This window comes from Carassius gibelio, chromosome B3 (assembly GCF_023724105.1).
Source record: "Carassius gibelio isolate Cgi1373 ecotype wild population from Czech Republic chromosome B3, carGib1.2-hapl.c, whole genome shotgun sequence".
Taxonomy (NCBI): domain Eukaryota; kingdom Metazoa; phylum Chordata; class Actinopteri; order Cypriniformes; family Cyprinidae; genus Carassius; species Carassius gibelio.
The window spans coordinates 2,635,423-2,662,785 of NC_068398.1; the positions used below are offsets into that span (position 1 = coordinate 2,635,423).

At 35.0% G+C, this 27,363-nt stretch overlaps 1 protein-coding gene and 2 long non-coding RNA genes across 6 annotated transcripts in view; 2 read left to right on the plus strand and 1 right to left on the minus strand.

Moving 5' to 3' along the window:
• The window catches only part of LOC127952151 (zinc finger protein 883), a 199,524-nt gene that overhangs the window by 111,958 nt on the left and 60,203 nt on the right, over positions 1-27,363 (plus strand). The gene's annotated exons all lie outside the window — the stretch shown is intronic.
• Positions 1,549-23,825, plus strand: LOC127952248 (uncharacterized). Its single transcript, XR_008152876.1, has 3 exons — positions 1,549-1,788; positions 7,347-8,127; positions 23,151-23,825. It is a non-coding gene; the product is annotated as an uncharacterized LOC127952248 (long non-coding RNA).
• The window catches only part of LOC127952249 (uncharacterized), a 29,160-nt gene continuing 9,919 nt past the window's right edge, over positions 8,123-27,363 (minus strand). Inside the window, exons 2-3 of the long non-coding RNA XR_008152877.1 lie at positions 24,152-24,964; positions 8,123-9,128 (exon numbers count right to left, since the gene is read on the minus strand). This is a non-coding gene — a long non-coding RNA (uncharacterized LOC127952249). The remainder of the gene's footprint in view (positions 9,129-24,151; positions 24,965-27,363) is intronic.

A 27,363-nucleotide genomic window follows, 5' to 3' on the forward strand; every position in this document is an offset into this window, starting at 1 on the left:
AACCTATGACAAGTATTTCAAATTCCAGAGCATGCGCTTTTTACATAACTCTAAATAGCTGACTTCCTGATGGGCGGAGCCTATGACATGCAATACGAAAGTTGTTTGGCACGATGAGATCTATATGTGTACTGAGTTTCATATGAATATGTGCAAGTATGTGTGAGCTATACATCAACATTTCTGACTGTGTTCCAGGGGGCGCCATAGAGCCCCTGTGCCACGCCCGGGTCCCAGCCTCTGCAGGCTCCTAAAGGCCACAGATTCCAAAGTGTGCGCAAATTTTCAAGAGTTTTTGAGTATGTTAAGGACCCCAAAAGCCCCCACAACTTTGACGAAAAATTTGAATACTAAACCCTAAATAGCCAACTTCCTGTTGGGCGGAGCCTATGATATGCAATACAAAAGTTGTTTGGATTGATGAGATTTATATGTGTACCGAGTTTCATACGTCTACGAGCAAGAATGTATGATATATGGCCCTCCATATTCCAGGGGGCGCTGTAGAGCCCCTGTGCCACGCCCGTGTATCAGTCTCTGCCCGGCCCTAATGGCCGCAGGTTCCAATCTGTGTGCCAATTTTCAAGACTTTTTAAGCACGTTAAGGGCCCCAAAAGCCCCCGAGACGTTGGAAAAAAATAATAATAATAATAATAATAATAATAAATATAGCTGCAAGCAGCGATGGCGGGCTCAAGCCACCAATGCCATCGCCACCCCAGTGGCATCAGGTAAACTGTGCCCAGCGGGCACATGCATTCACAATATCCCTCTGGCAGTGAGGTTTTAAAGGATACGGCAGTTAAAGGGTTAATCCGAATCATCTAGACATTAAAATCACATTTATATATATATATATATATATATCCCATATATATATATATATATATATATATATATATATATATATATATATATATATATATATTAATCCCGGATTCTGGAAGATATATTCCTTAAACCATCGGACAAGAGGAGGTGGTGCTGGTCCTTCACGAGTCACTCTAATCTGTTCATAAAGCCTATATATAAAGTCTTAATATATAGTATTTCACAATACTTCATGATATTCTAATTAAATATTTTTTTTTGGAATCTTAGATCTCTCAGAACCTGACAAATTGTAATTCTGAGACTCCAGGAAAGTGGCAGTTCTGTAAAATGTTGGCGCTGGAGACTAAATGCTCCCTGATAGTTTCACACATAATTCAGTTAACACACACACACACACACACATTACCCACAGTGAGAGAGGGACAGAGTGACATCAGATATATGATAGTTTTTTTAATTTTCTATCATCAATATAGTGTTGTATAGTCATGAAACTATGCATATTTCCTCAGAATGACTTGTCTTCCATGTGTAAATTTTTTTGAAGTGTTTAGAAGCTGCACTTTAAAAAAATAAAAAGACATTTACTGGTTCCTTTTTTACTATTATTTCAAAAAATCACCACGACAAAACCATTCAAGCTATCCAAAATTCATTCGCACCTGTTCTGTAAGATTAATTCTTTAAACAGTGGTAAAAGAGGATATGGTGGTGAACCTTCAAGAGTCACTCAAAACGTATCTGTCCATAAAGCCTATAAAGAATTATTCTTAATATACAGTTCACAATACTTCAGCTTGTTATTCTAATTAAGTGAGGGTCATTTTATCAGTAAAATACATAAAATTCATATTATTTTTCTCTGAAAGATTTCTATAAATGATTTAAATCATACTTGTTTCTACAATAATTATTTAAAAGTAATCCTATAGCTCCATCTGGTGGCCATTATTGGTACTAAGAATTGCAAGCTTGATTTATAAGTTATGATAGTTTTAATTTTATGCTGGATCTTGAAAATGATAAAGCTATGAAACTTACTGTGCTTCCTTCAAATGATGACTTCTACTTATATAAACAAAAATTATGAAGAGTAAGAATGAAAAATTTTAAAGATATAGTAAAATAACTATTGCATTTTTTTTGTTACTTTAATAAATCTCTATGGCAACACCATTTAAGCTATCCTAAACCCATTCACAATTTAAGATGTCAGTATATTGGCATCATGTTGAAAAAGGAGTATGGAGCAGTATGAGGAGGAGTATGAATTCATTTACAGGCTGATTTTATCATAAATCCACAATAAAATTTCTGAGTCCTGTATCAATCTGTGTGGTTGTTTGTTTATTTTTATCTTTTATTTTTCATAGGAAGATAACTGACCCTTTACTCTCCTTTTTAATAAATGTGCTTATAAACCAAGAACAAGCTATTTATAGCTGTATTTATAAACTGCTTACTACTGACTATTAATATTGGGACAAGGCTTTATAAAGCATGAACTGACTATTTACTTTTTGAGTTTGAAATTATTATTTGCAGCACAAATAAGGTTTTTTAGGATTTTTTAAAATCCCTAAAACTGTCAGAAAAGGATAAGGCCTAAAATTACTATGTTAGTGGCAAAATGTATTTGTTTTTATAACTATAATGCATAAACTATGAAATTATACAAAATGTATAAAAAAGTACAACAGTTATTGTTTTCAAATGTTTTTTTATTTATTGGAAAACAATAACAATAATTTTTAGGGGGGATTTACATTTAAAAAAATTAGCCTACTGCAATCATTCTAAACAGCTTGAATAAAACCTGTTAATATTTATTATAGACCACTGTAACTGTGTATAATCTAACAAACAAGTTTATTATGAAAATGGAAGTGTGTACACCAAATAAATTGGACGATAAAGAAAATATAATAGTCAATAGTATAGTAGAGCATGTTTTTATGCGTTTAGATGCAGAAATGGACAAATCAAATGTAAAATAAAATTGAATTGATTTAATTAAATATAGATTAATTCTTGTTAGAGCAAAATAATAAATAAATAAATAAATAAATACTTACACACATTAAAAAAGCAGCCAAGATGAATGAGCTTTATTTTTTATATAGATTAAAATTGAAGACAGAAGCAGCTGGTATATGCGGTCACTTAATATTAAAATCCGATCCACTTCAGATTTATTTCTCAACAGTTTATGTTCACGTGGCTGTTTTCGTTTATATTAGCCAAGCAATTATGTATTTTGAAATAATCTTGTCCGTGATGTGTCCGTTCTTACGACGAAAGGCAAAATCCTGCAGCTCGAGAGATATATGTTATTCTGCCAGTCGCGCTTTCAAACAGTCTTGCGCACATAAACGGGTCACAAACACCTGTATTTAGCTCGTGTTGTGTTATAATGGGTGTATTGTGTGCATTTGTGGCAATAATTTATTTTAAAAAGCTCTTAAACAAGAATAAATTCGTTTGTTTTGAACTTGTGACACTGTGCGCGCTGATCGGAGGCAATGATTTCAGATAGACAGCCGCGAATATTTCATTTTCACACAAACAGTTCAAAAACATCTTAATTTAGCTCTTGGTGTGTTCTAATTGGTGTATTGTGTGATATCGCTGCAATACTTTATTTTTAATAGCTATAAAACAAGAATAAACTCGTTTTTTTTCTGAGCTCATCATTCCACACGCTCCTGCTCAGAGCGGTGATTCATCTCTCGTGTTTCTCACGTATCACTGACCACACATCAATTATTAATGAGCCCTGACCTGATAATAATCATATATGTTGGTTTAGCTTGTCAGTGTGAATTAAATCCAAGTATTTATTTGTATTTTAACCGATTTAAAAGTGAAACCAAAAGAGAGTCTCCTCCCGTTTTTAGTCCGGTAACTGCACCTGTAGGGGCGCATTTTCTCTGAGACAATGGAAGTCTAAGCACACACACTCAAACAGATGGACAGAGTGAGATGAGATGTCTGACAGTTTTTTAATTTTCTTTTAATCATACAGTGTTGTAAAGTCATGAAACTATGCATATTTACTCAGAATAACTTTTTTTTCTGTATGAAAAAAGGTTTTGAAGTGTTTGGAATTTTAAAATGAAGGAAAATTAATAATTCCATTTTTACTGTCATTTAAAAAAATCACCACGACAAAACCATCCAAGCTATCCAAAACCCATTCACAATTTAAGTTCCTCAATGTTTTTTCAACAAGTAGACCAAGTTTGGTGTGTATAGTGTTACTCACCTCTGAGCAGTATGCATTAATTCACAGCTAAATGTAAAAAACAATCCACATTCAAATCAAAATAGCCGACTTCCTGTTGGTCGTAGCTGATGACTGTGAATTAGAAAGTTGTCCGTCTTGATAAGAACAATTTTTGTACTGAGTTTGGTGTCTGTAGCTAAAACTAACCCCCCCACTTTTGACAAAAGGTGGCGCTATAGAGTGCCTCTTCCACGCCCTCTTATGAACTTTTGCCAGTGTCTAGCTGTCACTAATACTGATATGTGTTCAGAGTTTGATGAAATTCTAAGCATGTTATATGCCTCAAAATCACCTGAGAAGTATTCCAGTTTCACATGTTGCCACGGCAACAATATTTTTAGATATCAATATCCCCCCAGCAGATTTATATCGGCTGTGTTTTAACATTATTCTGATGAAGTTTGAAGCAAATCGAGTAAAAATAAGATGCTGAATTTAAAGCATTTTGAAAATGACACACTTCCTGCTGCCAGTTGGTGGCGCTATAACTTTGACTCCTAATAGTCACATATATGCGATCGACATCATACAATGAATAATCTGATGAAGTTTGATTAAAATTAGGAAATGTATGTGGATGGTATTAGACACTTCCTGTTTCTCATTTCTCGCCATAATTTCAAAGCCTCGCCACGAGCAAACCGTTCGAGATATCAAAAATCCCCTGGCAATTTTTCATCCCCAATGTCTTGAGATCATGTTGACCGAGTTTGGCGGCAATCGAGTAAAAAACCTATGACAAGTATTTCAAATTCCAGAGCATGTGCTTTTTACATAACTCTAAATAGCTGACTTCCTGTTGGGCGGAGCCTATGATATTCAATATGAAAGTTGTTCGGCACAATGAGATCTATATGTGTACTGAGTTTCATATGAATATTGGCAAGTATGTGTGAGCTATACATCAACATTTCTGACTGTGATCCAGGGGGCGCCGTAGAGCCCCTGTGCCACGCCCGGGTCCCAGCTTCTGCAGGCTCCTAAAGGCCACAGATTCCAAAGTGTGTGCAAATTTTCAAGAGTTTTTGAGTATGTTAAGGACCCCAAAAGCCCCCACACCTTTGACGAAAAATATGACTACTAAACCCAAAATAGCCAACTTCCTGTTGGGCGGAGCCTATGACATGCAGTACGAAAGTTGTTTGGTTTGATGAGATCTACATGTGTACCGAGTTTCGTGTGTCTACGTGCAAGTATGTATGATATATGGCCCTCAGTATTCCAGGGGGCGCTGTAGAGCCCCTGTGCCACGCCCGTGTATCAGTCTCTGCCCGGCCCTAATGGCCGCAGGTTCCAATGTGTGTGCCAATTTTCAAGACTTTTTAAGCATGTTAAGGACCCCAAAAGCCCCCGAAACCTTGGAAAAAAATTAGAAGAATAAATAATAATAATAATAATAACAAATAATCCTAAGGAAAACAATAGGGCTCTCGCCCTCCAGGCTTGAGCCCTAAATATAGCTGCAAGCAGCGATGGCGGGCTCAAGCCACCAATGCCATCACCACCCCGGTGGCATCAGGTAAACTGTGCCCAGCGGGCACATGCATTCACAATATCCCTCTGGCAGTGAGGTTTTAAAGGATAGAGGGGAGCGTAGAGGGGAGCGTGCATTTGCAGTGGCTGGGCCACGACTCTGGAATACCCTGCCTTTAGAGATCAGACTGGCCCCTTCCTTGTCTATTTTTAAATCTTTGCTAAAAACTTTTTTATTTTCCTTAGTGTACTGACTACTGTGTTATGCTACATTTTGAAATGGGTGGTTTTAAATTTTTTGTCTGGTCTATTTTTATGTATGTGTAATATTCTTGCTCTTATGTTAAAGCACTTTGGTCAGCCAGGAGGCTGTTGTAAATGCGCTATACAAATAAATTGAACTTGAACTTGAACTTGAACTTGATATGGCAGTTAAAGGGTTAATCCGAATCATCTAGACTTTAAAATCACATTCACAGAACAATATATATATATATATATATATATATATATATATATATATATATATATATATATATATATATAACTTTAGTAACACTTTACAATAAGATTTCATTTATAAACATTATGTTAACATGAACAATATTTATATAGCATTCATTCATGTCAGTTAATATTCCAAACTTAAACATTAAAACATTGTTTTATTGTGATTTTTTTCCAAGCACATTTTACCAATTCCAAACCATATCAATCTTAATAACTACCATTTTTTTTTATTTAATCATTTACGAGTGCTATACAATAGTCCAGGAAAGCTGGAAGAGAAAAACAGGTCAAGAAGAACTGACAAAATAATTGCAAAAGAATTAGGAATTAATGTGAAGATTAATTTTTAGTCAATTCTGCAAGACAGACTTTCAGGAAAGGAGGTGGAATAAAAATGAGCTCCTAAATCTTAATCCCGGATTCTGGAAGATATATTCCTCAAACCATCAAACAAGAGGAGGTGGTGCTGGTCCTTCACGAATCAGTCTAATCTGTTCATTAAGCCTATATATAAAGTCTTAATATATAGTATTTCACAATACTTCATGGTATTCTAATTAAATCATTTTTTGGAATCTTTGATTTCTCAGAACCTGACACATTGTAATTCTGAGACTCCAGGAAAGTGGCAGTTCTGTAAAATGTTGGCGCTGGAGACTAAATGCTCACTGATAGTTTCACACCTAATTCACTTAAAACACACACAAACACACACACACAGTGACAGAGGGACAGAGTGACATCAGATGTATGTTTTTTTAATTTTCTGCCATCCATATAATGTTGTATAGTCATGAAACTATGCATATTTCCTCAGAATGACTTGTCTTCTATGTGTACATTTTTTTGAAGTGTTTAGAAGCTGCACTTTTTTTTACTGGTTCCTTTTTTACTATTATTTCAAAAAATCACCACGACAAAACCATTCAAGCTATCCAAAATTCATTCACACCTGTTCTGTAAGATTAATTCTTTAAACAGTGGTAAAAGAGGATGTGGTGCTGAACCTTCAAGAGTCACTTAAAACGTATCTGTCCATAAAGCCTATTAAGAATTATTCTTAATATACAGTTCACAATACTTCAGCTTGTTATTCTAATTAAGTGAGGGTCATTTTACCAGTAAAATTCCTAAAATACATATTATTTTATTTGAAAGATTTCTATAAACTATTTAAATCATACTCGTTTCTCCAATAATTATTTAAAAGTAATCCTATAGCTCCCTCTGGTGGCCATTATAGGTACTAAGAATTGCAAGCTTGATTTATAAGTTATGATAGTTTTAATTTTATGCTGGCTCTTGAAAATGATAAAGCTATGAAACTTACTGTGCTTCCTTCAAATGAGGACTTCTACTTATATAAAAAATTATGAAGAGTTAGAATGAAAAATTGTAAAGATATAGTAAAATAACTATTGTATTTTTTATGTTACTTTAATAAATCTCTATGGCAACACCATTTAAGCTATCCTAAACCCATTCACAATTTAATATCTCAGTATATTGGCATCATGTTGAAAAAGGAGTATGGAGTAGTATGAGGAGGAGTATGAATTCATTTACAGGCTGATTTTATCATAAATCCACAATAAAATTTCTGAGTTCTGTATCAATCTGTGTTGTTGTTTGTTTATTTTTATCTTTTATTTTTCATAGGAAGATAACTGACCCGTTACTCTCCTTTTTAATAAATGTGCTTATAAACCAAGGACAAGCTATTTATAGCTGTATTTATAAACTGCTTACTAATGACTATTAATATTGGGACAAGGCTTTATAAAGCATGAACTGACTATTTACTAATGAGTGCAGTTATTATAAAGTGTTATCAATGCATTTGCTAATGTTAACAAATTAGACATTATTTTACAGTGTTATCAAATCCTTAAATGACTCATAAGCATTTGTGAAAGTTCTGCTTGCATTACAGCTTAGTATTGATCTGTGAGCTGAACAGATTTACTGTTACATCCATGAGATTATGTAAATTCAAATAAATATAATGTCACAGGATGTCATAGGTCAGTATCAAATGAGTTTGAAATTATTATTTGCAGCACAAATAAGTTTTTTTTAGGATTTTTAAAAATCCCTAAAACTGACAGAAAAAGGTTAAGGCCTAAGCTATTTCTATGTGAGTGGCTAAATTTATTTTTGTTTTTATAATTGTAATACACAAACTATGAAATTATACAAAATGTATAAAAAGGTAAATAAATAAATACGCACACATTAAAAAAGCAGCCAAGTCGAATGAGTTTCCTTTTTTATATAGATTAAAATTGAAGACAGAAGCAAGTGGTAAATGTGGTCACTTTAATATTCAAATCCAGTAGATCCAGTTTATGTTCACGTGGCTGTTTTCGTTTATATTCGCCAAGCTATTATGTATTTTGAAATAATCTTGTCCGTGATGTGTTCGTTCGTACGACGAAAGACAGAAACCTGCAGCTCCAGAGATACATGTTATTCTGCCAGTCGCGCTTTCAAATAGTCTTGCACACTTAAACAGGTCACAAACACCTGCATTTAGCTCTTGTAGTGTTACAATGGGTTTATTGTGTGCATTTGTGGTAATATTTTATTTAAAAAAGCTCTTAAACAAGAATAAATTCGTTTGTTTTGAGCTCGACACTGTACGCGCTGATCGGAGGCGTGATTTCAGATAGGCAGCCACAAATATTTCATTTTCACACAAACAGTTCAAAAACATCTGAATTTAGCTCTTGGTGTGTTCTAATTGGTTGATTGTGTGATATCGCTGTAATAATTTATTTTTAAAAGCTTTAAAACAGGAATAAATTCGTTTTCTCTGAGCTCTTTACTCCAGACGCTCGTGATCACAGCGGTGATTCATCTCTCCTATTTCTCACGTATCTCTGGCCAGAAATAATTTATCCATGAGCCCTGAACCGGTAATAATCAGATATGTTGGTTTAGCTTGTCAGTGTGAATTAAATCTAAGTATTTGTTTGTATTTTTAACCGATTTAAAAGTGAAAGTAAAAGTTCGGGAATTGAACCTGTAGGGGCGCAATTTCTCTAAGACAATGGAAGTCTGAAGCACATATACTAAAACAGAGGGACAGAGTGAGATGAGATGTCTGACAGTTTTTTAATTTTCTGTTATCCATACAGTGTTGTAAAGTCGTTAAACTATGCATATTTCCTCAGAATGACTTTTTCATCTGTATGAAAAAATTATTTGACGTGTTTGGAAGCTGCAATTTAAAAATACAATAATGATTCCCTTTGTAAGGTCATTTAAAAAAATCACCACGGCAAAACCATTCAAGCTATCCAAAATCCATTCACAATTTAAGTTCCTATCAGAAATACTGATGTGTGTTCAGAGTTTTGTGAAATTCTAAGTATGTTATTTGCCTCAAAATCACCTGAGAAGTATTCCAGTTTGACATGTTGCCACACCAACAATTTTTTAGATATCAATATCCCCCTTGCAGATTTATATCGGCTGTGTTTTAACATTATTCTGATGAAGTTTGAAGCAAATCGAGTAATAATAAGATGCTGAATTCAAATCATTTTGAAAATGACACACTTCCTTCTGCCAGTTGGTGGCGCTATAACTTTGACTCCTAATAGTCACATATATGCGATCGACATCATACAACGAATAATCTGATGAAGTTTGATTAAAATCAGGAAATGTATGTGGACGGTATTAGACACTTCCTGTTTCTCATTTCTCGCCATAATTTCAACGCCTCGCCACGAGCAAACCGTTCGAGATATCAAAAATCCCCTGGCAATTTTTCATCCCCAGTGTCTTGAGATCACGTTGACCGAGTTTGGCGGCAATCGAGAAAAAAACCTATGACAAGTATTTCAAATTCCAGAGCATGCGCTTTTTACATAACTCTAAATAGCTGACTTCCTGTTGGGTGGAGCCTATGACATGCAATACGAAAGTTGTTCGGCACGATGAGATCTATATGTGTACTGAGTTTCATATTAATACGTGCAAGTATGTGTGAGCTATACATCAACATTTCTGACTGTGTTCCAGGGGGCGCCGTAGAGCCCCTGTGCCACGCCCGGGTCCCAGCCTCTGCAGGCTCCTAAAGGCCACAGATTCCAAAGTGTGCGCAAATTTTCAAGAGTTTTTGAGTATGTTAAGGACCCCAAAAGCCCCCACAACTTTGACGAAAAATTTGAATACTAAACCCTAAATAGCCAACTTCCTGTTGGGCGGAGCCTATGATATGCAATACAAAAGTTGTTTGGATTGATGAGATTTATATGTGTACCGAGTTTCATACGTCTACGAGCAAGAATGTATGATATATGGCCCTCCATATTCCAGGGGGCGCTGTAGAGCCCCTGTGCCACGCCCGTGTATCAGTCTCTGCCCGGCCCTAATGGCCGCAGGTTCCAATCTGTGTGCCAATTTTCAAGACTTTTTAAGCACGTTAAGGGCCCCAAAAGCCCCCGAGACGTTGGAAAAAAATAATAATAATAATAATAATAATAATAATAATAATAATAAAAAATAATCCTAAGGAAAACAATAGGCCTCTCGCCCTTTGGGCTTGAGCCCTAAATATAGCTGCAAGCAGCGATGTCGGGCTCAAGCCATCAATGCAACGCTACCCCGGTGGCATCAGGAAAACTGTGCCCAGCGGGCATAAGCATTTACAGTAACCCTCTGACAATACAATTTTAAGGGATGCGGCAGTTAAAGGGTTAATCCGACCAATCTAGACTTTGAAATCACATACACAGAACAATATATATAACTTTAGTAACACATTATTTTTATATTTATAAAAAATTTATAAGGTGTGCATTATAGCCATCACCTATATGAACACATTACAATTGTTTTGTGACTGCAAGTCTTTCTTCTCAAATGCTATTGAGCTTCAAATTTGCATTTGAGCCCATGTGAAATAGTAGCATAATTTACATATGACTTACAGTTTGTTGTAATAAATATCAAACATTCAAATTAATTGTGCATTATAGCTGTCACCTAGATGAACAATTACAATTGTTTTTGTAAGTCATTCTCTTCAAATGCTACTGACGTTAGAAAAGTGTATAACAATATCACATGTAACTTTAGAGACCGTCCCTAAATTTGAGACTCTCGAATGTCCAATGTCAAGACAGCTTTATGCCTGTTTTTTTTTTCTTTCTTTAGTTTTCTTTTCTCTGTGCCGGATTGCTGATGTCCTATACCCAGGCATAGATGTCCATCCATCAATTACGAACATTCAGCCGCAAACATGTGGTGTGATCTGTCACGAGCGCGGATGGGAGAATGGCGCATGTTTTTTTTCTTTTTTTTCTTTTTTTTTTTGAGCAACTGGGATGGTGCCCCTTCTGGGATTTGGTGCCCTGCGAATACTGCATACTCTGCATATAGGGAGCGGCGGTACTATCTGGAAGATATATTCCTCAAACCATCGTACAAGAAGTGGTGATGCTAGTCCTTCAAGAATCGCTCAAAAGCTATTTAAGTGTACAGTTTCCTTTTATTGCATCTTGAAATAAATATTTCTGAATTCTGAATCAAACTGGGTTGTGTTTATTTATTTATTTATTTTATGAGACAACTGAGACTTTAAACTCCTTTGTAATATATGTGCTTTTAAACCAAGAACAATTTATTTATAGATGTATTACTGCTTTATAATGACTATTATTAAGCGAAAAGGCTTTATAATCATGAACTATTTACTAATGCTTAGCTAATGAGTGCCATTATTATAAAGTGTTACCAATGCATTTACTAATGTTAACAAATTAGACATTATTTTACAGTGTTACCAAATCCTTAAATAATTTATTAATGTTTTGTAATGATTTTAATAACCTATAAGCATTTGTGAAATAGTTTTGCTTGCATTGCAGCTTTATCTGTCAGTTTAAGAGTTTTACTGTTACATCCATGAGATTAATAAATGTCATGTCACGTCACAGTTTGTCATAGGTCAGTATCAAATGAGTTTTAAATTATTATTTGCAGCATAAATAAGGATTCTTAGGATGTTTTTAAATCCCTAAAACTGCCAGAAAAGGATAAGGCCTAAGAGATTTCTTAACCTGTAATGAAAGGAAAAAAACGCCACCATTAGCAACAACAAAAACAATAACAATTTAAAATACAGATATTTTTTTCCTGATTATTAAAGGGATGATAAGGTCTCTGTCTCTCTCTCTGCCAGACAGCCCCTCCCTACAGTCCACACACACTGTCAGTCACCAAAAATTCACAGTCACCAACCCCCTCACACTCCCTCTCCCTCTCCCCCTCCCTTTCCTCACACAGACAGAGTGGCCAGAGTGAGATCATGTCAGTTGAGAAGTCTGACAGTTTTCACATTTTCTTTTACCCATACAGTGTTGTAAAGTCGTGAAACTATGCATATTTCCTCAGAATGATTTGATATCTGTATGAAAAAATGCTTTGAAGTGTTTGGAAGCTGCAATTTAAAAATACAAGACAATTAATGTTTCCCTTTTTTACTGTCATTTCAAAAAATCACCACGACAAAACCGTTCAAGCTAACCAAAATCTGTTCGCAATTTAAGTTCCTCGATGTTTTTTCTTCATGTAGACAAAGTTTGGTGTGTATAGTGTACTTCCCCTGTGAGGAGTATTCATTAATTCACAACTGTAAAATCTCAAAAAATACACATTAAAATCAAAATAGCCGACTTCCTGTTGGTCGTAGCTGATAACTGTGAATTAGAAAGTTGTCCGTCTTGATAAGAACAATTTATGTACCAAGTTTGGTGTCTGTAGCTAAAACTAACCCCCCCACTTTTGACAAAAGGTGGCGCTATAGAGTGCCTCATTCACGCCCTTTTAAAAGCTTTTGCCATTGTCTAGCTATCACTAATACTGATATGTGTTTTGAGTTTCATGTAAATCTGAGGTTGTTATCTGCCTCAAAATCACCATAACAGAATATTCAAGTTTGACACGTTGCCATGGCAACACTATATCAGATATCAATATCCCCACAACAGATTTTCATCGGCCGTGTTTTGTCATTATTCTGATGAAGTTTTAAGCAAATCGAGTAAAAATAAGATGCTGAATTCAAAGCATTTGGAAAATGACACACTTCCTGCTGCCAGTTGGTGGCGCTATAACGTTGACTCTTAATAGTCACATATATACAATCGGTATCATACAACGAACAAACCCATGAAGTTTGATCAAATTCAGGAAATGTATGTGGATGTTATTAGACATTTCCTGTTTCTCATTTCTCGCCATAAGTTCCACGCCTCGCCACGGGCAAACCGTTCGAGATATCAAAAATCCCCTCGCAATTTTTCATCCTCAATGTCTTGAGATCATGTTCACCGAGTTTCGTGGCGAACGGGTTGAAAACCTCAGAGGAGTATTTCAAATTCCAGAGCATGCTTTTTTTAAACAGCCCTGAATAGCTGATTTCCTGTTGGGCGGAGCCTATGACATAAAGTGTGAAAGTTGTTCAGCTCAATGAGATCTATAAGTCTACTGAGTTTCATATAAATACATGCAAGTGTGTGTGAGCTATGGTTCAAGATTTCTGACTGTGTTCCAGGGGGCGCTGTAGAGCCCCTGTGCCACGCCCGGGTCCCAGCCTCTGCGGCGTCCTGATGGCCGCAGATTCCAATGTGTGTGCCAATTTTCAAGAGTTTTTGAGCATGTTAAGGCCCCCAAAAACCCCCGGAAGGTTTAATAAAAAATAAAAATAATAATAATAATAATAACAAGAATAATCCTTAGAAGAACAATAGGGCTCTTCGCCCCTTCGGGCTTGAGCCCTAATAATAATAATAATAATAATAATAATAAACGGAGCAATTCCAAGAGGGTCCTCACACCATCGGTGCTCGGGCCCTAATAATAAACGGAGCAATTCCAAGAGGGTCCTCACACCATCGGTGCTCGGGCCCTAATAAATATAGCTGCAAGCAGCGATGGCGGGCTCAAGCCACCAATGCCATCGCCACCCCGGTGGCATCAGGTAAACTGTGCCCAGCGGGCACATGCATTCACAATATCCCTCTGGCAGTGAGGTTTTAAAGGGTATGGCGGTTAAAGGGTTAATCCGAATCATCTAGACTTTAAAATCACATTCACAGAACAATATATATATATATATATATATATATATATATATATATATATATATATATTTAGTAACACTTTACAATAAGATTTCATTTATAAACATTATGTTAACATGAACAATATTTATATAGCATTCATTCATGTCATTTAATATTCCAAACTTAAACATTAAAACATTGTTTTATTGTGATTTTTTTTCCAAGCACATTTTACCAATTCCAAGCCATATCAATCTTAATAACTACCATTATTTTTTATTTAATCATTTATGAGTGCTATACAATAGTCCAGGAAAGCTGGAAGAGAAAAACTCCTTATATTCATGTGCAGAATCATTAGGCATGTTTTCTTTTACAGATGAAATGCGCTAAAAAAGAGTTTTAACTCAAACGTTTTTAACTCAAAGTCGAAAATTATGAAATACCCATGAGAAATATCAAACACAAATGCAATACAGAAATGGATAAGTTAAGATTTGACCATTGTACAAAAATGCTGACTGGGTCATGAGGTCAGAAAAGAAGAAGAAAAAAAAAAAACAGGTCAAGAAGAACTGACAAAAATAATTGCAAAATAATTAGGAATTAATGTGAAGATTAATTTTTAGTAAATTCTGCAAGACAGACTTTCAGGAAAGGAGGTGGAATAAAAATGAGCTCCTAAATCTTAACCCCGGATTCAGGAAAATATATTCCTCAAACCATCGGACAAGAGGAGGTGGTGCTGGTCCTTCACGAGTCACTCTAATCTGTTCATAAAGCCTATATATAAAGTCTTAATATGTAGTATTTCACAATACTCCATGGTATTCTAATTAAATCATTTTTTGGAATCTTTGATTTCTCAGAACCTGACACATTGTAATTCTGAGACTCCAGGAAAGTGGCAGTTCTGTAAAATGTTGGCACTGGAGACTAAATGCTCCCTGATAGTTTCACAACTAATTCACTTAACACACACACACACACACACACACACACATTACCCACAGTGACAGAGGGACAGAGTGACATCAGATGTATGATAGTTTTTTAATTTTCTATCATCCATATAGTGTTGTATAGTCATGAAACTATGCATATTTCCTCAGAATGACTTGTCTTCTATGTGTAAATTTTTTTTAAGTGTTTAGAAGCTGCACTTAAAAAAATAAAAGACATTTACTGGTTACTTTTTTACTAATATTTTAAAAAATCACCACGACAAAACCATTCAAGCCATTCAAAATTCATCCGCACCTGTACTGTAAGATACATTCTTTAAACTGGTAAAAGAGGATGTGGTGCTGATCCTTCAAGTCACTCAAAACGTATCTGTCCATAAAGCCTATAAAGAATTATTCTTAATATACAGTTCACAATACCAATACTTCAGCTTGTTATTCTAATTAAGTGAATGTCATTTTATCAGTAAAATACATAAAATTCATATTATTTTTCTTTGAAAGATTTCTATAAATGATTTAAATCATACTTGTTTCTACAATAATTATTTAAAAGTAATCCTATAGCTCCATCTGGTGGGCATTATTGGTACTAAGAATTGCAAGCTTGATTTATATGTTATGATAGTTTTAAATTTATGCTGGCTCTTGAAAATGATAAAGCTATGAAACTTACTGTGCTTCCTTCAAATGATGACTTCTACGTATATAAAAAATTATGAAGAGTTGGAATTAAAAATTTTAAAGATATAGTAAAATTACTATTGTATTTTTTTTATGTTACTTTAATAAATCGCTATGGCCACACCATTTAAGGTATCCTAAACCCATTCGCAATTTAACATCTTCAGTATATGGCTTCATGTTAAAACAGTTTGGTGTGAACTACTTGTGTCTTCTTGGAGGAGAATGAATTCATTTACAGGCTGAGTTTATCATAAATCCACAATAACATTTATGAGTTCTGTATCAATCAGTGTTGTTGTTTGTTTATTTTTTATTTATTTTTTTCATAGGAAGATAACTGACCCTTTACTCTCCTTTTTAATAAATGTGCTTATAAACCAAGAACAAGCTATTTATAGCTGTATTTATAAACTGCTTACTACTGACTATTAATATTGGGACAAGGCTTTATGAAGCATGAACTGACTATTTACTAATGAGTGCAGTTATTATAAAGTGTTATCAATGCATTTGCTAATCTTAACAAATTAGACATTATTTTACAGTGTTATCAAATCCCTTAAATGATTTGTAAGTGTTTTGTAATGATTTTATTGACCTAAAAGCATTTGTGAAAGTTCTGCTTGCATTAGAGCTTAGTCTTGATCTGTGAGCTGAACAGATTTACTGTTACATCCATGAGATTATGTAAATTCAAATAAATATCATGTCACAGGATGTCAGAGGTCAGTATCAAATTAGTTTGAAATTATTATTTGCAGCACAAATAAGGTTTTTTAGGATTTTTAAAAATCCCTAAAACTGTCAGAAAAGGATAAGGCCTAAGATTTTTAGGGCTCAAGCCCAAAGGGCGAGAGGCCTATTGTTTTCCTTAGGATTATTTTTTATTATTATTATTATTATTATTATTATTATTATTATTATTTTTTTCCAACGTCTCGGGGGCTTTTGGGGCCCTTAACGTGCTTAAAAAGTCTTGAAAATTGGCACACAGATTGGAACCTGCGGCCATTAGGGCCGGGCAGAGACTGATACACGGGCGTGGCACAGGGGCTCTACAGCGCCCCCTGGAATATGGAGGGCCATATATCATACATTCTTGCTCGTAGACGTATGAAACTCGGTACACATATAAATCTTATCAATCCAAACAACTTTTGTATTGCATATCATAGGCTCCGCCCAACAGGAAGTTGGCTATTTAAGGTTTAGTATTCAAATTTTTCGTCAAAGTTGTGGGGGCTTTGGGGGTCCTTAACATACTCAAAAACTCTTGAAAATTTGCGCACACTTTGGAATCTGTGGCCTTTAGGAGCCTGCAGAGGCTGGGACCCGGGCGTGGCACAGGGGCTCTATGGCGCCCCCTGGAACACAGTCATAAATGTTGATGTATAGCTCACACATACTTGCACATATTCATATGAAACTCAGTACACATATAGATCTCATCGTGCCGAACAACTTTCGTATTGCATGTCATAGGCTCCACCCAACAGGAAGTCAGCTATTTAGAGTTATGTAAAAAGCGCATGCTCTGGAATTTGAAATACTTGTCATAGGTTTTTTTCTCGATTGCCGCCAAACTCGGTCAACATGATCTCAAGACACTGGGGATGAAAAATTGCCAGGGGATTTTTGATATCTCGAACGGTTTGCTCGTGGCGAGGCGTTGAAATTATGGCGAGAAATGAGAAACAGGAAATGTCTAATACCGTCCACATACAGTTCCTGATTTTAATCAAACTTCATCAGATTATTCGTTGTATGATGTCGATCGCATATATGTGACTATTAGGAGTCAAAGTTATAGCGCCACCAACTGGCAGAAGGAAGTGTGTCATTTTCAAAATGATTTGAATTCAGCATCTTATTATTACTCGATTTGCTTCAAACTTCGTCAGAATAATGTTAAAACACAGCTGATATAAATCTGCAAGGGGGATATTGATATCTAAAAAATTGTTGGCGTGGCAACATGTCAAACTGGAATACTTCTCAGGTGATTTTGAGGCAAATAACATACTTAGAATTTCACAAAACTCTGAACACACATCAGTATTTCTGATAGGAACTTAAATTGTGAATGGATTTTGGATAGCTTGAATGGTTTTGCCGTGGTGATTTTTTTAAATGACCTTACAAAGGGAATCATTATTGTATTTTTAAATTGCAGCTTCCAAACACGTCAAAGAATTTTTTCATACAGATGAAAAAGTCATTCTGAGGAAATATGCATAGTTTCACGACTTTACAACACTGTATGGATAACAGAAAATTAAAAAACTGTCAGACATCTCATCTCACTCTGTCCCTCTGTTTGAGTATATGTGCTTCAGACTTCCATTGTCTGAGAGAAATAGCGCCCCTACAGGTTCAATTCCCGGACTTTTACTTTCACTTTTAAATCGGTTAAAAATACAAACAAATACTTAGATTTAATTCACACTGACAAGCTAAACCAACATATCTGATTATTACCGGTTCAGGGCTCATGGATAAATTATTTCTGGCCAGAGATACGTGAGAAATAGGAGAGATGAATCACCGCTGTGATCACGAGCGTCTGGAGTAAAGAAGAGCTCAGAGAAAACGAATTTATTCCTGTTTTAAAGCTTTTAAAAATAAATTATTGCAGCGATATCACACAATCAACCAATTAGAACACACCAAGAGCTAAATTAAGATGTTTTTGAACTGTTTGTGTGAAAATGAAATATTTGCAGCTGCCTATCTGAAATCACGCCTCCGATCAGCGCGTACAGTGTCCAGCTCAAAACAAACGAATTTATTCTTGTTTAAGAGCTTTTTTAAATAAAATATTACCACAAATGCACACAATAAACCCATTGTAACACAACAAGAGCTAAATGCAGGTGTTTGTGACCTGTTTAAGTGTGCAAGACTATTTGAAAGCGCGACTGGCAGAATAACATATATCTCTCGAGCTGCAGGATTCTGCCTTTCGTCGTACGAACGAACACATCACGGACAAGATTATTTCAAAATACATAATAGCTTGGCGACTATAAACGAAAACAGCCACGTGAACATAAACTGGATCTACTGGATTTGAATATTAAAGTGACCACATTTACCACTTGCTTCTGTCTTCAATTTTAATCTATATAAAAAAAGGAAACTCATTCGACTTGGCTGCTTTTTTAATGTGTGCGTATTTATTTATTTATCTTTTTATACATTTTGTATAATTTCATAGTTTGTGTATTACAATTATAAAAACAAAAATAAAAATATAGCTGCAAGCAGCGATGGCGGGCTCAAGCCACCAATGCCATCGCCACCCCCGGTGGCATCAGGTAAACTGTGCCCAGCGGGCACATGCATTCACAATATCCCTCTGGCAGTGAGGTTTTAAAGGATACGGCAGTTAAAGGGTTAATCCGAATCATCTAGACTTTAAAATCACATTCACAGAACAATATATATATTAGTAACACTGTACAATAAGATTTCATTTATAAACATTATGTTAACATGAACAATATTTATATAGCATTCATTCATGTCAGTTAATATTCCAAACTTAAACATGAAAACATTGTTTTATTGTGATTTTTTTCCAAGTACATTTTACCAATTCCAAACCATATAAATCTTAATAACTACCATTATTTTTTATTTAATCATTTATGAGTGCCATACAATAGTCCAGGAAAGCTGGAAGAGAAAAACTCCTTATATTCATGTGTGCAGAATTATTAGGCATGTTTTCTTTTACAGATGAAATGCGCTAAAATAGACTTTTAACTCAAACTGTAAGGTCGAAAATTATGAAATACCCATGAGAAATATCAAACACAAATGCAATACAGAAATGGATAAGTTAAGACTTGACCATTGTACAAAAAATACTGACTGGGTCATGAGGTCAGAAAAGAAGAAGAAAAAAGCAGGTCAAGAAGAACTGACAAAAAGAATTGCAAAATAATTAGTAATTAATGTGAAGATTAATTTTTAGTCAATTCTGCAAGACAGACTTTTCAGGAAAGGAGGTGGAATAAAAATGAGCTCCTAAATCTTAATCCTGGATTCTGGAAGATATATTCCTCAAACCATCGAACAAGAGGAGGTGGTGCTGGTCCTTCACGAGTCACTCTAATCTGTGCATAAAGCCTATATATAAAGACTTAATATATAGTATTTCACAATACTTCATGGTATTCTAATTAAATCATTTTTTGGAATCTTAAGTCTCTCAGAGTCCGACACCGAGTAATTCTGGAGACTCCAGGAAAGTGGCAGTTCTGTAAAATGTTGGCGCTGGAGACTAAATGCACCCTGATAGTTTCACACCTAATTCACTTAACACACACACACACACACACACATTACCCACAGTGACAGTGGGACTGAGTGACATCAGATGTATGATAGTTTTTTTTTAATTTTCTATCATCCATACAGTGTTGTATAGTCATGAAACTATGGTCATGAGACCAGTCATTCTGAGGAAATATGCCTCAGAATGACTGGTCTTCTATGTGTACATTTTTTTTTTTAAAGTGTTTAGAAGCTGCACTTTAAAAAAATAAAAAGACATTTACTGGTTCCTTTTTTACTATTATTTCAAAAAACATCACGGCAAAACCATTCAAGCTATCCAAAATTCATTCGCATCTGTTCTGTAAGATAAATTCTTTAAACAGTGGTAAAAGAGGATGTGGGGCTGAACCTTCAAGAGTCACTCAAAACGTATCTGTCCATAAAGCCTATAAAGAATTATTCTTAATATACAGTTCAAAATACTTCAGCTTGTTATTCTAATTAAGTGAGGGTCATTTTATCAGTAAAATATATACAATTCATTTTTTTTGAAAGATTTCTATAAATGATTTAAATCATACTCGTTTCTACAATAATTATTTAAAAGTAATCCTATAGCTCCCTCTGGTGGCCATTATAGGTACTAAGAATTGCAAGCTTGATTTATAAGTTATGATAGTTTTAATTTTATGCTGGCTCTTGAAAGTGATAAAGCTATGAAACTTACTGTGCTTCCTTCAAATGAGGACTTCTACTTATATAAAAAATTATGAAGATTTAGAATGAAAATTTGTAAAGATATAGTAAAATAACTATTGTATTTTTTTATGTTACTTTAATAAATCTCTATAGCAACACCATTTAAGCTATCCTAAACCCATTCACAATTTAACATCTTCAGTATATTGGCATCATGTTGAAAAAGGAGTATGGAGTAGTATGAGTAGGAGTATGAATTCATTTGCAGGCTTTATCATAAATCCACAATAAAATTTCTGAGTTCTGTATCAATCTGTGTTGTTGTTTGTTTATTTTTATCTTTTATTTTTCATAGGAAGATAACTTACTCTCATTTTTAATAAATGTGCTTATAAACCAAGGACAAGCTATTTATAGCTGTATTTATAAACTGCTTACTACTGACTATTAATATTGGGACAAGGCTTTATAAAGCATGAACTGACTATTTAATAATGAGTGCAGTTATTATAAAGTGTTATCAATGAATTTGCTAATGTTAACAAATTAGACATTATTTTACAGTGTTATCAAATCCTTAAATGACTCATAAGCATTTGTGAAAGTTCTGCTTGCATTACAGCTTAGTATTGATCTGTGAGCTGAAAGACTTAAGATTCCAAAAAATGATTTAATTAGAATACCATGAAGTATTGTGAAATACTATATATTAAGACTTTATATATAGGCTTTATGAACAGATTAGAGTGACTCGTGAAGGACCAGCACCACCTCCTCTTGTCCGATGGTTTGAGAAATATATCTTCCAGAATCCGTGATTAAGATTTAGGAGCTCATTTTTATTCCACCTCCTTTCCCGAAAGTCTGTCTTGCAGAATTGACTAAAAATTAATCTTCACATTAATTCCTAATTATTTTGCAATTCTTTTTGTCAGTTCTTCTTGACCTGCTTTTTTCTTCTTCTTTTCTGACCTCATAACCCAGTCAGTATTTTTTGTACAATGGTCAAGTCTTAACTTATCCATTTCTGTATTGCATTTGTGTTTGATATTTCTCATGGGTATTTCATAATTTTCGACCTTACAGTTTGAGTTAAAACTCTATTTTAGGGCATTTCATCTGTAAAAGAAAACATGCCTAATAATTCTGCAAACATGAATATAAGGAGTTTTTCTCTTCCAGCTTTCCTGGACTATTGTACTGGTTCCTTTTTTACTATTATTTCAAAAAACATCACGGCAAAACCATTCAAGTTATCCAAAATTCATTCACACCTATTCTGTAAGATTAATTCTTTAAACAGTGGTAAAAGAGGATGTGGTGCTGATCCTTCAAGAGTCACTCAAAACGTATCTGTCCATAAAGCCTATAAAGAATTATTCTTAATATACAGTTCAAAATACTTCAGCTTGTTATTCTAATTAAGTGAGGGTCATTTTATCAGTAAAATATATACAATTCATTTTTTTTGAAAGATTTCTATAAATGATTTAAATCATACTCGTTTCTACAATAATTATTTAAAAGTAATCCTATAGCTCCCTCTGGTGGCCATTATAGGTACTAAGAATTGCAAGCTTGATTTATAAGTTATGATAGTTTTAATTTTATGCTGGCTCTTGAAAGTGATAAAGCTTTGAAACTTACTGTGCTTCCTTCAAATGAGGACTTCTACTTATATAAAAAATTATGAAGATTTAGAATGAAAATTTGTAAAGATATAGTAAAATAACTATTGTATTTTTTTATGTTACTTTAATAAATCTCTATAGCAACACCATTTAAGCTATCCTAAACCCATTCGCAATTTAACATCTCAGTATATTGGCATCATGTTGAAAAAGGAGTATGGAGTAGTATGAGTAGGAGTATGAATTCATTTGCAGGCTTTATCATAAATCCACAATAAAATTTCTGAGTTCTGTATCAATCTGTGTTGTTGTTTGTTTATTTTTATCTTTTATTTTTCATAGGAAGATAACTTACTCTCATTTTTAATAAATGTGCTTATAAACCAAGGACAAGCTATTTATAGCTGTATTTATAAACTGCTTACTACTGACTATTAATATTGGGACAAGGCTTTATAAAGCATGAACTGACTATTTAATAATGAGTGCAGTTATTATAAAGTGTTATCAATGAATTTGCTAATGTTAACAAATTAGACATTATTTTACAGTGTTATCAAATCCTTAAATGACTCATAAGCATTTGTGAAAGTTCTGCTTGCATTACAGCTTAGTATTGATCTGTGAGCTGAACAGATTTACTGTTACATCCATGAGATTATGTAAATTAAAATAAATATAATGTCACAGGATGTCATAGGTCAGTATCAAATGAGTTTGAAATTATTATTTGCAGCACAAATAAGTTTTTTTTAGGATTTTTAAAAATCCCTAAAACTGTCAGAAAAAGGTTAAGGCCTAAGCTATTTCTATGTGAGTGGCTAATTTTATTTTTGTTTTTATAATTGTAATACACAAACTATGAAATTATACAAAATGTATAAAAAGATAAATAAATAAATACGCACACATTAAAAAAGCAGCCAAGTCGAATGAGTTTCCTTTTTTATATAGATTAAAATTGAAGACAGAAGCAAGTGGTAAATGTGGTCACTTTAATATTCAAATCCAGTAGATCCAGTTTATGTTCACGTGGCTGTTTTCGTTTATAGTCGCCAAGCTATTATGTGTTTTGAAATAATCTTGTCCGTTATGTGTTCGTTCGTACAACGAAAGCCAGAAACCTGCAGCTCGAGAGATATGTTATTCTGCCAGTCGCGCTTTCAAATAGTCTTGCACACTTAAACAGGTCACAGACACCTGCATTTAGCTCTTGTTGTGTTACACTGGGTTTATTGTGTGCATTTGTGGTAATATTTTATTTAAAAAAGCTCTTAAACAAGAATAAATTCGTTTGTTTTGAGCTGGACACTGTACGCGCTGATCGGAGGCGGTGATTTCAGATAGGCAGCTGCAAATATTTCATTTTCACACAAACAGTTCAAAAACATCTTAATTTAGCTCTTGGTGTGTTCTAATTGGTTGATTGTGTGATATCGCTGTAATAATTTGTTTTTAAAAGCTTTAAAACAGGAATAAATTAGTTTTTTTCTGAGCTCTTTACTCCAGACTCTCGTGATCACAGCGGTGATTCATCTCTCCTATTTCTCACGTATCTCTGGCCAGAAATAATTTATCCATGAGCCCTGAACCGGTAATAATCAGATATGTTGGTTTAGCTTGTCAGTGTGAATTAAATCTAAGTATTTGTTTCTATTTTTAACCGATTTAAAAGTGAAAGTAAAAGTCCGGGAATTGAACCTGTAGGGGCGCTATTTCTCTCAGACAATGGAAGTCTAAGCACATATACTCAAACAGAGGGACAGAGTGAGATGAGATGTCTGACAGTTTTTTTTAATTTTCTGTTATCCATACAGTGTTGTAAAGTCGTGAAACTATGCATATTTCCTCAGAATGACTTTTTCATCTGTATGAAAAAATTCTTTGACGTGTTTGGAAGCTGCAATTTAAAAATACAATAATGATTCCCTTTGTAAGGTCATTTAAAAAAATCACCACGGCAAAACCATTCGAGCTATCCAAAATCCATTCACAATTTAAGTTCCTATCAGAAATACTGATGTGTGTTCAGAGTTTTGTGAAATTCTAAGTATGTTATTTGCCTCAAAATCACCTGAGAAGTATTCCAGTTTGACATGTTGCCACGGCAACAATTTTTTAGATATCAATATCCCCCTTGCAGATTTATATCAGCTGTGTTTTAACATTATTCTGACGAAGTTTGAATCAAATCGAGTAATAATAAGATGCTGAATTCAAATCATTTTGAAAATGACACACTTCCTTCTGCCAGTTGGTGGCGCTATAACTTTGACTCCTAATAGTCACATATATGCGATCGACATCATACAACGAATAATCTGATGAAGTTTGATTAAAATCAGGAAATGTATGTGGATGGTATTAGACACTTCCTGTTTCTAATTTCTCGCCATAATTTCAACGCCTCGCCACGAGCAAACCGTTCGAGATATCAAAAATCCCCTGGCAATTTTTCATCCCCAATGTCTTGAGATCATGTTGACCGAGTTTGGCGGCAATCGAGAAAAAAACCTATGACAAGTATTTCAAATTCCAGAGCATGCGCTTTTTACATAACTCTAAATAGCTGACTTCCTGTTAGGTGTAGCCTATGACATGCAATACGAAAGTTGTTCGGCACGATGAGATCTATATGTGTACTGAGTTTCATATGAATATGTGCAAGTATGTGTGAGCTATACATCAACATTTCTGACTGTGTTCCAGGGGGCGCCGTAGAGCCCCTGTGCCACGCCCGGGTCCCAGCCTCTGCAGGCTCCTAAAGGCCACAGATTCCAAAGTGTGCGCAAATTTTCAAGAGTTTTTGAGTATGTTAAGGACCCCAAAAGCCCCCACAACTTTGACGAAAAATTTGAATACTAAACCCTAAATAGCCAACTTCCTGTTGGGCGGAGCCCATGATATGCAATACAAAAGTTGTTTGGATTGATGAGATTTATATGTGTACCGAGTTTCATACGTCTACGAGCAAGAATGTATGATATATGGCCCTCCATATTCCAGGGGGCGCTGTAGAGCCCCTGTGCCACGCCCGTGTATCAGTCTCTGCCCGGCCCTAATGGCCGCAGGTTCCAATCTGTGTGCCAATTTTCAAGACTTTTTAAGCACGTTAAGGGCCCCAAAAGCCCCCGAGACGTTGGAAAAAAATAATAATAATAATAATAATAATAATAAATATAGCTGCAAGCAGCGATGTCGGGCTCAAGCCATCAGTGCAACGCCACCCCGGTGGCATCGGGAAAACTGTGCCCAGCGGGCATAAGCATTTACAGTTACCCTCTGACAATCAAGTTTTAAGGAATGCGGCAGTTAAAGGGTTAATCCGACCAATCTAGACTTTGAAATCACATACACAGAACAATTTATATAACTTTAGTAACACATTATTTTTATATTTAAAAAAAAATGTATAAGGTGTGCATTATAGCTGACACCTACAGTATTGTTCAAAATAATAGCAGTACAATGTGACTAACCAGAATAATCAAGGTTTTTAGTATATTTTTTATTGCTACGTGGCAAACAAGTTACCAGTAGGTTCAGTAGATTGTCAGAAAACAAACAAGACCCAGCATTCATGATATGCACGCTCTTAAGGCTGTGCAATTGGGCAATTAGTTGAACGGGGTGTGTTCAAAAAAATAGCAGTGTCTACCTTTGACTGTACAAACTCAAAACTATTTTGTACAAACATTTTTTTTTCTGGGATTTAGCAATCCTGTGAATCACTAAACTAATATTTAGTTGTATGACCACAGTTTTTTAAAACTGCTTGACATCTGTGTGGCATGGAGTCAACCAACTTGTGGCACCTCTCAGCTGTTATTCCACTCCATGATTCTTTAACAACATTCCACAATTCATTCACATTTCTTGGTTTTGCTTCAGAAACAGCATTTTTGATATCACCCCACAAGTTCTCAATTGGATTAAGGTCTGGAGATTGGGCTGGCCACTCCATAACATTAATTTTGTTGGTTTGGAACCAAGACTTTGCCCGTTTACTAGTGTGTTTTGGGTCATCGTCTTGTTGAAACAACCATTTTAAGGGCATGTCCTCTTCAGCATAGGGCAACATGACCTCTTCAAGTATTTGAACATATGCAAACTGATCCATGATCCCTGGTATGCGATAAATAGGCCCAACACCATAGTAGGAGAAACATGCCCATATCATGATGCTTGCACCTCCATGCTTCACTGTCTTCACTGTGTACTGTGGCTTGAATTCAGAGTTTGGGGGTCGTCTCACAAACTGCCTGTGGCCCTTGGACCCAAAAAGAACAATTTTACTCTCATCAGTCCACAAAATGTTCCTCCATTTCTCTTTAGGCCAGTTGATGTGTTCTTTGGCAAATTGTAACCTCTTCTGCACATGCCTTTTTTTTAACAGAGGGACTTTGCGGGGGATTCTTGAAAATAGATTAGCTTCACACAGACGTCTTCTAACTGTCACAGTACTTACAGGTAACTCCAGACTGTCTTTGATCATCCTGGAGGTGATCATTGGCTGAGCCTTTGCCATTCTGGTTATTCTTCTATCCATTTTGATGGTTGTCTTCCGTTTTCTTCCACGTCTCTCTGGTTTTGCTCTCCATTTTAAGGCATTGGAGATCATTTTAGCAGAACAGCCTATCATTTTTTGCACCTCTTTATAGGTTTTCCCCTATCTAATCAACTTTTTAATCAAAGTACGCTGTTCTTCTGAACAATGTCTTGAACGACCCATTTTCCTCAGCTTTCAAATGCATGTTCAACAAGTGTTGGCTTCATCCTTAAATAGGGGTCACCTGATTCACACCTGTTTCTTCACAAAATTGATGACCTCAGTGATTGAATGCCACACTGCTATTTTTTTGAACACACCCCTTTCAGCTAATTCAACTAATTGCCCAATTGCACAGCCTTAA